Here is a 15,512-nt window from a genome sequence, read left to right on the forward strand (position 1 = left end):
TGTTAAATTCAAAAGTATGAATCTTAAATTATTTTTTTTAAAGATTTTAGTTTGTTCAGATTAAGGTACAAAGTAAACCCCCTGATAGTTACGTACAATAAAGTTTTTAGGTAAAGCTAAAGTTTTCACGGACCAAAACGATACCAAGATCGACGTATTTAAAAAAATGTATGTTCTGCTTGTTTCTATTAAAAGAACTATTACGTATATAAACAGGGAAATCCTAATATAAAGGGTTTATTATCGTACTCCATACTTTTGGTAAAACTGTATACTCCAATAATTCAAAGTTTTAAAAAGTAAAAGGGCATTACGTTTTTACTTGATAAAAGAAGAAGACAAAGCAAATAATTGCACGCAAATTAAAAGAAATGACACAAAGTTCCTTAAATTCATTATCAAGATTATCTTCGCTGTAATTGAATTAAGTCTTTCAATAGGATAACAAATTTGGCACTGCAAGAATGGAACGTACGCCGATGTCAATTTATGTCCAATTAAACTACATAATGTAGCAATATTATAATGAAACTGATTGAAGCTAAAAATCTGTCACTCATCAAGAAAAATTTAAATCTCACTTGAAGTATGTTCAACTTAGAATAAAAGGGCTCGTTTTGATTCACACGTTCAAGTATCGGCAACATGCACACACGCTCACAGCTTTAGATATCTTAAGAAAATGAGAAATAAAAAGATTTGCAGAGCTAGTGAAAGAGTTTAGGTTCAATACCAATTAATTCATGTTTATATCGTCCTAAGCTCATATTGACTTTAATAAATCAGAGAAATTAAATTTAAGACGGATGACTTAATTATTATATTCCGTTAATAAACATTTTACAGCATGCTACTGATCTTTTGGTTTAGGTCTGAATCACCTATCATACACCAAGGATCTGTATAGTAAATACCACTGGATTCTATGGTGGTAAAATAACAATCGCATGTAATTCTGGATTTGTGACAAAATCTCAGGTTAACAAGAAAAGTTTTCCACCAAACCTCAAAATAAGCTGGTATCTGATGATTAATTGTATGATATATACAAGCAGATTTCTAATGTTATTAATGGCATTTCTGGTGAATTAATGGTCTTTGAATTTTAATGCGGAATGGATCTAGTCGATTTTCCGGATGACTTGAGTAACTGCAAGTCGATAAATCCAATCATATTGTTTTGTTTAACGCTAAACGACGGCAGTAAAAGGCTATGATACAATTCTATTTGTAATTATCATCCAAATAACCATTTGACGACCAAACGACTGTAAACAATTCCGAACGAGATTACTGTCATGTCTTCTAGCTAAACAAATCAGGATTAATTTGTATATTGAATATCTAAATGAGGTATCGTCTGTTTCCAAACCAAAAACAGTGATGTTGGAAACGATACCGTCATTGAAGAAATGTCCTCTGACAAAAGAAATAACCGACCTTTTATGCTTGTCTTTATAAATCAACTATATTATATCAAAATTATTCATTGAATAAAAAAGATGACGACCTATATGGGATAAATTTTTTTTTGAAGATATCTTTTGTGTGGTAATCTATTTTTTTTTCAGATATCTTGTTACTAAATACAATGGGCAATGTACTTTATCCTGATCATTTGAAAGGTTGTGGTTTTTAACCGGATTTTTGTGACAAAAATGTCGGTTATTGATTTGGGGATGTACGGCGGGCGGCCGGCAACTAAATTTGTCCGTGCATTTACTCATGAACCGTTCAACCAAAGCTTTTCAAATTTTAATATGTTGTTACAGACAACAAAATGAAGGTCAAGTTCAATAATGACTTTTACTGTTCAGGAGTTATGGTTCTTGAAAGATTGAAAAATGGCATTTCCAGTCGTGTCCGTGCATTTACGCATGAACTGTTCAACCAAAGCTTCCCAAATTTTAATATGTTGTTACTGATGACAAAATGGAGGTCAAGTTCAATAATGACGATTTGGACTTTGGAGTTATGGTTCTTGAAAGATTGAAAAATGGCTTTTCCAGTCGTGTCTGTGCATTTACTCATGAACTGTTCAACAAAATCTTTTCCAATTTTAATATGTTGTTACTGATGACAAAATGGAGGTCAAGTTCAATAATGACGATCTTGACTTTAACCGTTCAGGAGTTATGGTTCTTGAAAGATCGAAAAATGGCATTTCCAGTTGTGTCCGTGCATTTACGCATGAACTGTTCAACCACAGCTTCCCAAATTTTAATATGTTGTTACTGATGACAAAATGGAGGTCAAATTTGATATTGACGATTTTGACTTTTACCGTTCAGGAGTTATGGTTCTTGTGATATTGGCAGGATACAAATAAATGCTAATAAATCCGGTTTGCTGTCGTTGTATAAGCCTCTTGTTGTGTTTAGAATTCAAAGTAAACTTGAAACGCTCATATACACCGACACTTTGAAATCAATTTCAATTCTTTATTACTTTGAGCAAATGATGCTCATCAGTACAAATATAATATATATGTAAATACAATATATCATAAATAAATACATAAAACATACATAACTGATAAATGAATACATCCGAGAAGAATAATAATCTATATTAAGTATTGGTTATAACATGTCTGTTCTACGTTTAAATGCATGGAAAAGAAATTTACAAAGGTTACATATGTCTTTTACATTTTCTGTGCTCAGCAACTGTAAAAGCTTAAATGACGATGGACGCTTATAATAATATGGCTTAATATACTGTCTCCTAATTGCATTATAACAATCACACTGTAAAATGAAATGAAACTCGTCTTCTATTGTATTTAAAGTACAGAGAGTGCATTTTCTTTCAGATCTATTAACACCGTGATATCGTCCTGTTTCAACAAATAAGTTATGTGAAGACAATCTTATTCTCGTTAGATACACTCTAAAATTCACATGTTTAGTAAGGTAAAATTGTAAACGAACATTATTTATACAGTATTTATATAAAAAAACACTTTGGCGAGCCATCCAATAATTGATTCAAATGTTGATTAGCTTGACTAAAACACACACAAACCACTAAAAAGTACAATATTTTTTTTAACGTAGAACTGTTATTCAAAAGATTATTCAAATTTACATAATTTTTAACGTAAAACTGTAAACCAAAAGATTATTCAAATATATATCATGATGATTTTCCATGTTGTCGGCTGGATTTACTTACTGAGAATAAGGGTACTAGACAAGCTTCGTTTTGTACTTCAAGAAAATATATCATCATTTTATTAACAGATAATGAATCATTTATGTCGTATCTAGTCATCTGTAAAATACTAAATATACCGCAATAATAGCAGACTTAATCAAAATAAATCCAGGATTTGAACAATTCCGTCTTTGAAATTTTAATATAAATGATGTAATCATAAAATTCAGTAAGATGTAATAGCAACTAGTCAAGTGCTTTTCTCAGGAACTAAACTTCAAAGTGAAAAAGTGTTGGATAGATTGGTAAGCATGTCGCCATCCGTATCGCCATTCTCTCGCGTGACAAGTGTCGAAGTGTTTGAAGTAGAAATTTAAGTATTTATTTCAAATAAAATGAGGCACCATACCCCATAGCGTTTTAATTTTCTTAGTTTATATTTTGGAAAGCTAACAAGAAGATTTAATTTCCCTTATACTGGTAACGAACATCAAACTTTGATCAATTAATAAAATCATTATGATGCTTGATATGAAGATTAAAGTAATAATTATCCAATTTATATACTATGTCTACGGTTTAACAGAAGTCAGGGTTTGTCTTTAGACAAGTGTAATGTAAAAATTAAGAGGTACTTCTTTATACTTTTGATGCTACATGGAAAATTAATTCCCCCTTAACACTAACAAGTGCGAAAATATCATACCACTTTGCAGTTAGATATTACAACATTACGTCTAATTAAAATGACCAAACCCCATTACATTTTACGATTGAAACTAACATTTTTCAAAGTTAACAATAATTACTACATTTTCAATTAAAAATTACAAAGCAAAAATATTTGCATCTAAAATTTTCCCTTGAGAAGGAATTCATTTTGCAGTTAAATTATAACTGTTTAATTTTGCTATAATAATTGTGATTATTATAAAGTTGTAAAATGCATGCTTTAACCGAAGTATTTTTGTGAAATTGGAAGATATTTTAGTCATTAGGATATACTCAAGGAATTATGGTATATAAGAACTATGTTTAGAAATTTAAAAACCTGTGAAAAAATTACCTTTTTAATTTTTTTTTCTTACTGTCATTATAACATTTTACATATCAAATGAAGTAATACTTAGAGAGACAATTATTACCTTTGAAAATTTGAAGCTCAAAACTGCGTCACTGCGACAAGGTTTGTAAATTGATACTTTAAATGCAATTATCAATACCCACATAAAAAAAAATAATATTTGCATTTTTAAGTCATTCCAAGACGAGGAAGAGAAATACAAATATTTCAAACAGAAAGTACACGTTATAATTATATAATTAAAATTTAGATACACGGAATTGACAAATCGTTTTGTTGGTCAGTAACTTCTATATGAAGATTTCTAAGTAATGAAATGCCGATTAACCTTTCACATATCATCGATATATTATACTAATAACTGGGTGATAGAATATTAATAAAAATTTCTCTTGACGGCACCAGGTAATCTCACGAGATTTTGATGTGATTTCAGGTCGCATGAACGCGTGTCACAATAGCAAAATAGCAGAGGTCAACATGGTGTTTGTCTTGTGTAAAGCGATTACAATTTTTGATAGCTCTTCAACATCTGTCCTTTTTGTTTGCAATGATAATGATTTGCATATTCATAAGATTACGGGACCTTAAGGTTACTAATTGTACATATTTACATGCAGGTTTCATACAAACGGAGGAGCATCTCAAGTATCCATCTGGTGTAAAACTAGTAATTTCCCATACTGTTATCGGGGAAATGTGGTGATATGGTACAAAAGGTGAAACAGTTGAAGAATAAAAACAAAATAAAAATAAAAGTGATGCGTGGTAGATTAAAAACTAAATGTAAATAAAATTGATGAAAGGGACAAAGAGGATAATAAATAAATACTAGATGTTGATATCGAGAAACTATGACTTCTTCCAAAAACTTCTTTAAAAAATTTACGTAAATCTTGGGGAGACTACATGACAATAGAGGGGTCCATACCACTAAAGGGAGATAACTCTGTAAAAATCAGCTGAACGTTTTAATGACGTAGTGTTTTAAGGAAATATTCAGCATATTAATGATAAAAAATTAGTGTTTGTCAAACTGCATAATATCCCACGAATTTTTTCGATAAAATGTGTTTCAATTTTGTTTATATTTTAAAATTTTTCAAATGATCAAATATTTTGTCAAAATTTTAAGAAAATATTAGGCATATAAATGAGCTAAATTAGTGCTTGTCAAACTGCTATATGTCCCACGATATTTTCCGATACAATGTGTTTCAATTTGTTTTATTTTTTGTCAAAATTTTTAGAAAACTAAACGAACCAAATTATTCAAGTTTTTATCATTAATAGGTTACTGACAAATTTATTTTTGTGTGTAATGTAGTTCAAAACAGAAAGTCCCTTATCAAATTGCAAAATCAAAAGCTCAAAAACATCGAACGAACGTATACCAAATTCTTTTATTAATAGTAACTTACTTACACAATTAAGAAGTGGTACTTTGAAATTGAACTTGGAATTAGGAAGACATAAAACTATTGCTAGACATATGCGTCTATGTGAATTTTGCAATATGGGTTGTGTTGAAAATTAATACCACTTCGTACTTGTATGTCCAGCCTACAGAACTGTGAGACAAGAATATTTGCCAAAATATTATTATTCTTGGCCAAATAATTTTAAACGTTCATTTGCTTCAAGGAAAATCGAAATCAATAACAATTAAACTGCGTAACTATCTGAAAAATGCTTAGAAAATTAGATCATGCATTGTGAATTAATTGTACCGAAACGTATCAGCACAAAATTCCACAACGATACGTGAACAATAGTTATCAAAGGTACCAGGATTATAATTTATACGCCAGACGCGCGTTTCGTCTACATAAGACTCATCAGTGACGCTCAGATCAAAATAGTTTGTAAAGCCAAACAAGTACAAAATTGAAGAGCATTGAGGACTCAAAACAGACAAATATACAATGTACCAATGTCCCAGGTTAGGGGAGGATTGGGATCCCGCTAACATGTTGAATCCCGCCACATTATTTATGTATGTGCCTGTCCCAAGTCAGGAGCCTGTAATTCAGTGGTTGTCGTTTGTTTTTGTGTTACATATTTGTTTTTCGTTCATTTTTTTACAAAAATAAGGCCGTTAGTTTTCTCGTTTGAATTGTTTTACATTGTCTTATCGGGACCTATTATAACTGACTATGCGGTATGGGATTTGGTCATTGTTGAAGGCCGTACTGTGACCTATAGTTGTTAATGTCTGTGTCATTTTGGTCTTTTGTGGATAGTTGTCTCATTGGGAATCATACCACATCTTCTTTTTTTTTTTTTTATAAAATAGTGACAATGTCAAAATAGGGATCTAACGTTGTGTTAAAATCTATATCACCAAGAAACAAACAATAATCTAACAAAGCACAAACAAAAGCGAAAGACAAGAATACACAAATTTACCTTAGAACAATAACGGGATGTACAAGTACCGAGCTACGTCAAATGGTTATCACTAAAAATAGACTGAACAGGAAAATCTAATATTCAATAGACAATAAAAGAATACTACAAAATGTTTATAAGATGACAATACATATGTAATCCATACTTCAAGACCAGCGTGTATTATTTGTGAAGTTGATAGGCGTGAGACTTACGGAACTCACCGGCACACATTTTGAAACAGACAGCGAGCGTTGGAATGGTTTGGAACAAGTAACGTCTCCATTTGGACCAAAAGCATTTATTCATCTAACAGTTGCAAGCTCTATCATTGGTTTTACTGACACATATATAGAAGTCAAAGATGACCATATTTCTAAACCCTCTTCAGCTCTTTGTGAGTATTATTTGTAGTAAGGTTTTATTTTTTTTTATTGTTTTTATAAGTGTTTGTAGTTTTGATATCTATTTTGTCTTTTATATATAGTGAGGTGCTTCCCGATGTTTTGAAAGCCGGAAACCTAACCAGTGTTTGTCTGGTGTTATTCCTATGTTTATTGTTAGGTGGAAAATTTGATGGTGCCGTGCCGGATGTGAATATGTGTTAAGTTTATATTTTAATTTCTTTACAACCTTCGTGACGAACTAAAGATATTGTGATTAGTGTATATATCATTCCATAGTTAAAGCATTCCATGGTTAAACCAAACGATGAAAGTTCACTCCTCAATGTTAGCAAATGCAGAAAAAAAGGAAATCAAACCAGTAAGAAAATCAAAAACTAACGTCCAATGTTAAAAATACTTGTTCAAGATGGGAACAAATTAGCAATCAATACAATGAGTAGAACCTGCAATATAGATTCACTGGAATTAAAGATAGGAGAGTTTGACTACGAAAAGGAAAGTTAGGGTATAATAGATAGTGACAGAAACATGGTCTGCAACATACCACTTACGAACCCTTAATAGAGTCGGTCCGAGGATTCTCAAAGTGCAGAATGCATGTCACTTTTTCTTCACACATTAGTCAGTTTTAAATTCCTCATTCCGAAACTACTGAAAGTGTTAACGAACTTAACTGGCTTTTCAGTCCTCACACGGTCGGTCCCCTTTCTGACAAAACGTGGCTGCGTATTAATACATTTTGCAAAATTAAACAGAAAGGAGAACATCCTAATAAATCTGATTTATTTTTGAGTAGTTGTATCTAATATAATGTTAAAGGCTATATGGATACATAAATGAACTACTGGTATACAATTTTTTTTATAATAATCATTTATTAATCTACTAAATACATTATTAAATTTTCATCATACATTTCGCAAATGAATGTACGTCTTCTGAAATCCAGTAAAAAAATCATGTCCTACCAGTTTCAGTTCGATGCTCTAGGAATGTAGCTTAGTCGGTTATACAGTAACATTCATCCTATTTATAATCAATACGGTTCTTTGGTACTCGATCATCGGAACAACGACATTCGTCGTCTATCTACCACTGTATAATTTTTTAAGATAAAACTGTAATTTAAGTCATATGAAACAAGTGACCGCTGAAAAATAATGTTATTCCAATTCTTGAACCAATGCATACAAACATCATAAACTAAGTCTTCTGTGCACGATCATTTTTTTCGCTTAAATTTCGTATAATCGTCAATTTTTTTTTCAATCGGTCAGTGTTGTTGTGAAAATATGGCAGGTAATTAAAGTTTGTGTTTTGAAACCGAAGTTTAACGATTGTCACCTGTTTGTCAACAATCAACAAAAAAACATGGATATAGAGGTAAACCAAAAGTGAGAATGTGTGACATAGAGGGTAAACCAAAAGTGAGAATGTATGAAAAAGAGGGTAAACAGAAGTGAGAATGTGTGATATGGAGGGTAAAAAGAATTGAGAATTTGTGATATAGAGGATAAACAGAATTGAGAATGTGTGATATAGAGGGTAAACAGAAGTGACAAAGTGTGATATAGGGGGTAAACCAAAAGTGAGAATGTGTGATATAGAGGGTAAACAGAAGTGATAATGTGTGATATAGAGGGTAAACAGAAGTGAGAACGTGTGATATAGAGGGTAAACCAAAAGTGAGAATGTGTGATTGACATAGAGGGTAAACAGAAGTGAGAATGTGTGATATAGAGGGTAAACCAAAAGTGAGAATGTGTGATACAGAGGTAAACCAAAAGTGAGAATGTGTGATATAGAGTGTAAACCAAAAGTGAAAATGTGTGATATAGAGGGTAAACAAAAGTGAGATTGTGTGAAATAGTGGGAAAACATAAGTGAGAATGTGTGATATAGAGGGTAAACAGAAGTGAGAATGTGTGATATAGAGGGTAAAACGAAGTGAGAATGTGTGATATAGAGGGTAAACAGAAGTGATAATGTGTGATATAGAGGGTAAACCAAAAGTGAGAATGTGTGATAAAGAGGGTAAAGAAAAGTGAGAATGTATGATAAAGAGGGTAAACCAAAAGTGAGAATGTGTGATATAGAGGGTAAAAAGAATTGAGAATTTGTGATATAGAGGATAAACCAAAAGTGAGAATGTGTGATACAGAGGTAAACCAAAAGTGAGAATGTGTGATATAGAGTGTAAACCAAAAGTGAAAATGTGTGATATAGAGGGTAAACAAAAGTGAGATTGTGTGATATAGTGGGAAAACATAAGTGAGAATGTGTGATATAGAGGGTAAACAGAAGTGAGAATGTGTGATATAGAGGGTAAACCAAAAGTGAGAATGTGTGATAAAGAGGGTAAAGAAAAGTGAGAATGTATGATAAAGAGGGTAAACCAAAAGTGAGAATGTGTGATATAGAGGGTAAACAGAAGTGAGAATTTGTGATATAGAAGGTAAAAAGAATTGAGAATGTGTTATATAGAGGGTAACAGAATTGAGAATATGTGAAATAGAGGGTAAACAGAATTGAGAATGTGTGATATAGAGGGTAAAAAGAATTGAGAATATGTGATATAGAGGGTAAACAGAAGTGAGAATGTGTGATGTAGAGGGTAAACCAAAAGTAAGAATGTGTGATATAGAGGGTAAAACGAAGTGAGAATGTGTGATATAGAGGTAAACCAAAAGTGAGAATGTGTGATATAGAGGGTAAACCAAAAGTGAGAATGTGTGAAAAAGAGGGTAAACCGAAGTGAGAATGTGTGATATAGAGGATAAAAAGAATTGAGAATGTGTGATATAGAGGGTAAACAGAATTGAGAATATGTGATATAGAGGATAAACAGAATAGAGAATGTGTGATATAGAGGGTAAACAGAAGTGAGAATATGTGATATAGAGGATAAACAGAAGTGAGAATGTGTGATATAGAGGGTAAACCAAAAGTGAGATGTAGGAAATAATTACAAAAAAGCAGGATTTGGAAAATGTGCTTTCTGTTGTCGAAACCCGCACATTAAATCACTATTTCTGTGAAATTAATTTTGATGACAACTCTACTTAATCGAGCAAATGAGCAACACGACGGGTGCCACTTGTGGAGCAGGATCTACATACCCTTCTGAAGCACATGAGACCACCCTTAGTTTTTTGTGGGGTTCGTGTTGCTTAGTCTTCAATTTTCTATGTTGTGTTCTCTTATTTGTCTTTTTCTTTTTTAGCCATGGCGTTGTCAAGTTTTTGTTTCGATCTATGAGTTGTACTGTCTCTCTGGTACCTTTCACTCCTCTTTTTTTTTACACTTGAGAGAAATATTTCTATCCCCTCTTACAGAAATTTTGTCGCAATATTTGACGAGTTCTAAGCGATTCTAGGTAAATTGTTCAGACCTTAGATATGTAAAATAAAATATTATTCTGAAAAACCAAATTTTTATATCAATTTCTTTTTGCAATTTAAGACAATAAAACATATGAAAATCTTGTGTTTCAGCAGCAGCTTCCAGCAGTGAGTATGTTTAATTATTTTACAATAAACTAATCATATATAAATTTAGTCATATTGAAGTCGAATCATATTATAATCCCTACGAAGAACTGAACCGGTCTCTTATTACATCAGCTTTAGGCTATAATTTCTCTTTAATAAACATCTTTTCATACGACCGACGAATTATTTGCAATGGCACAGTAAATGTTATTTTTTTAGGAAAGCATTTTTTTGCCGAGTTCTTGTGATAAACAGGTTTATGACTGATGAGTCTTATGTAGACGAAACGCGCGTCTGGCGTACTAAATTATAATCCTGGTACCTTTGATAACAATTATTATTTTCAATACGCGACGATTCTTCATAAATGAGCAGTGTGAAGCACTAATATCTTTGACCGGGAAAGAAAGATAACCCCTTTTGAAAATTCACGAAGGAGAATAAGATTTTGAAAGAAAGCTAAATAAAACCTTAAGATGTAGTAATGGCTGTGATTATACGTTATGCGTTTTTAGGTCTAGAAGTTTCAGTCATTTTTCAGCACTGAAAGTTACAGTAATTTTTCAGTTCAGAATATTTCAGACATTTTTCAATAATTAAATATTTCAGCTTAATTTCAGTACTGTAATTTTCAGTCATTTTTCAGTACTGCATAAATCCGTCATTTTCAAGTACTGTTAGTTAAGAGGAGCTGTCATTACAAGGCGAGTGTGAACATTCATATGTCAGATAGTCAAACTAAAATGTTTTTTTTTTAATTACTATTTAATTGTTTAATTACTAACGTTTAGTGACAATGAACTACTTACTTTTCATTTAAAAACAATATACAAAAATACACGAACTAACAAGTAATTAAAGACATCATGGTAATCGCTAAAAGATAACTACAAAGTACGATAAAACAAAGACCTTAAGAATTTTGACATTTCGACACGTTGTAATTAAGAGGGACTTCGTTGAAGTGATTGGTATGCTCAGTTACACAATACAGACACCTACACGTTCTGTATGTGCATGTTCAAAGTCAAAATCCTGTAATTCAGTGGTTGTCTTTGTGTTACTGTATACCCATCATATTTTATTTTTGTTCATTGTTTTGTACATAAATCAGGCTGTATGTTTTTTACGTTTGAATTGTTTTACATTTGTTTTTCGTGACCTTTATAGCTAACTATGCAATATGGGTTTGCTCATTGTGTCCGTACAGGGACTTTTAATTGTTAACCTCTACGTCATTTGGTTTCTTGTGTGGTCTCATAAGCAATCAAACCGCATCTTCCTATAAAAGTCCATGAAATGACAAATGTAAAACAATACCAGAAAACTAACGGCCTATTTCATGAAGAAAACTAAAATGTGTCCAAAGTACACGGATGCCCAACTCGCATTATCATTTTCCATGTTCAATGGACCGTGAAAGGAAAAAAAAATCTAATTTGGCATTAAAAGTAGAAAGATCATACAATAGGGAACATGTGTACTAAGTTTCAAGTTGACTTTAACTTCATCAAAAACTACCTTGACCAAAAACTTTAACCTGAAACTCACGTTCGTTTTCTATGTTCAGTGGAACGTGAAATTGGGGTCAAAAGTCTAATTTGGCTTTACAATTAGAAAGATTATATCATAAGGAACAGTTGTACTAAGCTTCATCAAAAACTTTAACCTGAAGCGGGACGAACGGACGGACGGACGAACAGACCAGGGCCCGGTTGTTCAAAAGGCTGGGTAAAGTTATCCACTGTTTATCTAGTGGAGAACTATCCAGCGGTAAAATTCTGTTGTTCAAAACCTGGTTAAGGATTGGTTAGTTATCCACTGGACAAACTATTATCCAGTGGACAAGTCCCATAACGCTTAGTACTTCCTGTCACATTTGTGAAATGGAACCGGAAAAGGGGAAAAGGGCTGCAAATTTTACGGATGCAGAAAAGGTATTCCTGACAGAGCTAGTTGACTTTTGAAGGAACATCAACATCATAAATGCTAAATTCAACAGCTCTATTACCAAGCAAAGGAAAAAGCAGGTCTGGGAAGATATTGCAAAACAGTTGAATGCAAGGAGTGGGGGCACAGGGAACTGCCAACCAAATCAAAGAAAAGTGGAGGGAATTGTGTGGAGCAGCAAGGTAGGAGGCAGCAAAGGACAAGGTACATGCAAGGACGACTGGTGATGGACCTCCAGCCAAGGCAAAAGACCCTGTAACGCAGAAAATATTAGAACTACATCAGGGGGCACCAAACTTTTATGGGGATCGATGGAGGTCTTAAAATAGGAATGCCACTGCCATTGGAATTGATCAACAATCCTTTTGGATTAAATGATTATACTATATAAAATATTTTCACAATGGTTTAAAAACACAAATGCTCATATAATGACTACTACAAACGAACGTTAATGTTTTTAATTTAAATTGTTACACGAGAAACAGCGTTTTTCTTAAATCATAAAATGTGAAGCCATTTGCATCCTCCATAAATTTTACATGGTATTTGACCAAAATATACATTTAATTAGTATATTTAATTAATATATACACATACGTATGTTTATTAATTTTGTAATGTGTATACCTTCACTGCCTCCAGTGGTGCCTGTTGTACCTTATCATTTACCGGTTGCCCTGTGTCTGCATATTCTTCATCTTTCATTTTTAAAACTTCGGTTTTGTTTTTGGTTGTTTTTACAAGTGTCCTTGACCATGTGACAGAAAAATATTTTTCACATTCCGTGTTCATGGGTTTTAAATCAACACTTCGTATCTCCCTTCCCATTAGGTTTTGTGCTAGAACTAGATTGTACTTTGTCAAAAAAACTTATCATACAGTAAGACGCATTATGAAAAATGTTCTTTAAAGTAACAGACTGTATATGAATAACAAAGAATATAGAGAAATGGAAAATACAATGCAGGATTGAAGTACCCCGATTGTGACCTTCAATGTGCATACCATTATATCACTGGTGCGCATGTCTCACCTACTTTAGAGTGAATTGACCACCTCTTATACAACCCCTTGATTCTGTTTTATCCAATAATAAAATAAGGGGTTGTATCAGAGATAGTTAATTAACTTCAAACTAGGTTAAATTGTATTTAATCAAAATTATACACCATTTGGGGGTCTTCCCAATAAGTGCCTGTGTTTGTAAAAGTTGGGTTTTATAAGTTTGAGTGTTTTTCAGTTTTTATGTTGTGTATGGGGATTCTTGTTTTACTTTTCGATGCTACTTTTTGGGCTTCCCGCATAAAATCGTCGTGTATTAAAGATTATTAAACCTTGAACAATTTTTCATTCAGTTGAGGAGGGGGTTGGAGGGGTCCTGATTATGAAATCCCAGGCTTAAATACAGGAAATCCCGAGGTCCTCAATTTAAAGAAATTTAAATCCTGACATTCCGAAATTCGAAAAAGAATCCCCGAACCCCAAAAGGATCAATCCCGAGCTTAAAAAATAAACTCACCATAGATACCAGGATTAATTTTAATAAAACCCGAAAAAAAAATTATACCAATATAACGACCGGGACGAGCTTAACGTTACCTTGAACTTGTTTACATCGCTCTTCAAAATCGGAGGTATTTCTTGACTGAACGCCGCCTTTTGGCGAACTTTTGAAAGATGGCGTCCTTGGAGACGCTTATTCTCAGGATGAACTCCAAGATGTCATCACAATATACGTATCTTAAAGACAAGCAGGAACAATGTATACAATTATGCAAATCAAGAGATGTCCTAGCAGTTTTGCCAACTGGATACGGCAAAACTGTTTTAATTCAGGTTAAATAATAGTATATATATGTATGTTATATGCCGAGAGAACCTGCATCTGAAGTGAATGTCGAAAAAATGCCCATAACAACAATCTAAAACATATTCTAGCTTCAAATCATGGCTTTCATCAACAAACGTATTAAACTGTTACCATATTGAACAATATTTACAATGTTTACCTTTATATTCGGTCAATATATGTATCTTGTATCATGTATGCAGTCATGCATATTGGACCAAGTTTTGAAGTGCATTTCATTGTAACTTCAATGTAAGGTTTCTAATTAATGAATAAAGTAAAGTGCAATTTTTTCTTTGTTTGTTTTTTGTGCCATGTTGAAAAGACTCATCATTCATTGATTCAGCCTTCTTTTTATACTTAATTCTTGTTGAACTAGTAAACTCAGTAAAATGGTTCTTCGTTAAAGCTTTATTTAACATGAATAGGCTGCATTTATACATTTGTACTTATATTAAATCAATGTATCATTTTTTAGAATCGGAAACATATAGGCATGTTTCATGCGAAAAAAATCATAATTTACGAGAACTGCCATCCAATCAGAACCATTGATACCAAATGATTGCATTAGAATATGGTATGAATACTAATGAGACAGTCCTCCATTCAAGACATGATATCATATCAATATACTCCTGGTCGCAGTACAGCCTTCACTGAGCAAATGTATAGTAGATTTTGATGGAACACACAAAAACAACCATTTTCACCATTCAACATATATATGTATAATTTTAAAGTTAAAACAGATTTCTAAATTTAAAAAGCTGTGACGTCAAGTGTTATTTTTATAAGATTTAATATTGACACAACATGTATACGTTCATTTTGTCCTCAGACTCTCCCTTATATCGGAGAAGACAGCAAATGTTGTCTTGTAATCAATGGCTTAAATGCCATAATAGAGGAACAGGAGAAAAGATTCGGGGATAGATGTATAAACATTACAGATGAAGTTTTGAAGTTACTGGAAAAGGATGACAACCCAGACTTAATGCATTCAACAAAAGCTAGGTATTATAGAAGCCATTACAAACAAAATAAGTCATAGGAAACAAAACATTTAGTAACAAAAAATTTATTATGATAATGGGTATTATTCTTGTTACTTTGTTTTTCAAGATACAGTGTACATCATGTACATAACTGTTCTACAAATAAGCAATATAATCAAA

Source organism: Mytilus edulis, chromosome 9, assembly GCF_963676685.1.
Source record: "Mytilus edulis chromosome 9, xbMytEdul2.2, whole genome shotgun sequence".
In the NCBI taxonomy this organism is placed as follows: Eukaryota; Metazoa; Mollusca; class Bivalvia; order Mytilida; family Mytilidae; genus Mytilus; species Mytilus edulis.